We start from the raw sequence: 1,410 nt of genomic DNA on the forward strand, positions 1-1,410 counted from the left end.
CGTTAAAGGTGCGGTGGGCGAAGGGGGAGTGGGCGTGGCACCTCCAACCGACCTTTTTGGAGAGGGCATGAACCGCCATTGACAAAAATGCAACCCCCGACCACCTAGGCCCCCTATGGTTCCCTACGGACCCCTTAGAAAAATGGCCAAAAATCGCAATTTTTACTTGCGTCCACAGTATTTTTGCGTAGAATTCCTTTCTGCGTAGGCGGCCTTCGGCCGCGCTTAGGGATTATAACCCTTACTACGTAGAATTCTCCTTTCTGTGTGACCTAACTGGGGCTACCGCCCCAGTGATGTAACCTTGGGAAAGGATGAGGTAACTAGAATTCCCTTTCTGTGTGGTAAACCTGGGGCTGCCGCCCCAGTGATGTCTATTTTGGTTACTGGGTGTTTTATAAAAATGTCTTGTATATAAAAATGTATTGTACAAATGAATATTTAACATTTTTCAAGCGCATAAACGCAAATGAAAGTTGTGATTTTTGGCAATTTTTCTAAGCGGTCCCTAGGGAACTATAGGGGACCTAGGTGGTCGGGGGTTGCATTTTTGTCAATGGCGGTTCATTCCCTCTCCAAAAAGGTGGGTTAGAGGTGCCACGCCCACTTACCTTTCGCCCACCGCCCCTTTAACGAACGGCCATAAAGGAAAGCCAACCCTATTGATGCAAATATTCATCAAGGTGAAAGGCCAGAATAATGATTTTGTAATTGGCTGTGTTTACATATACCTATGCCACCCTCTTCATCTATCTATCTATTCTCAGACCACATCCCAGCCATAAATCGTATAACGGACAAATACCCTAACTCGAAAGTTCTAATCTTGGGTGACTATTATCTTCCAAGTAGCTCGCAGTCAAATGACTGCACCAAACTTGTATACGAAGTTTCTACCTTTCCAACTTAGCAATGCTAACGATCGCATCCTCGATTTATGCTTCAGTAATACAGATGCAAGCGTAGACAAAATCTTCCCCATCGTTGATTAAGATAAGCATCATCCGGAAATTGGAGTAAACATAGTCTTTCAATCAAGTCTGAAGTCCAACTGCGCGCCCACCTTCTCATTCAAAAAAGCCGACTATGTATGTATCCCTAGATAGATCTATACAAAATCGACTCAATTGACGATAAGGCCAATGTGTTTTATGATATATTTAACACAGGTCTAGTTCAGATTGTGCCGATGTACACAAGGAAGAGTAATAACCAGGGAACGGATTTTTAGGACCTAAAAACCTATAAAAAAGGCAAAATAAAATAACGAAATAGGCTGGAAAAGGCAAAATAAAATAGCGAAAAAGGCAGGAAAAGGCACTAGGTATTGCAAAAAAAGCAAAATAAGGCACTAAAAAAAGACAGAAAATACGAAGATCCATCAAAAAATACATTTATTTTAGAAATGTT

This window comes from Rhagoletis zephyria, unplaced genomic scaffold, assembly GCF_001687245.7.
Source record: "Rhagoletis zephyria isolate East Lansing unplaced genomic scaffold, Rhagoletis_zephyria_1.1 Rzeph_scaffold_01669, whole genome shotgun sequence".
Taxonomy (NCBI): Eukaryota; Metazoa; Arthropoda; class Insecta; order Diptera; family Tephritidae; genus Rhagoletis; species Rhagoletis zephyria.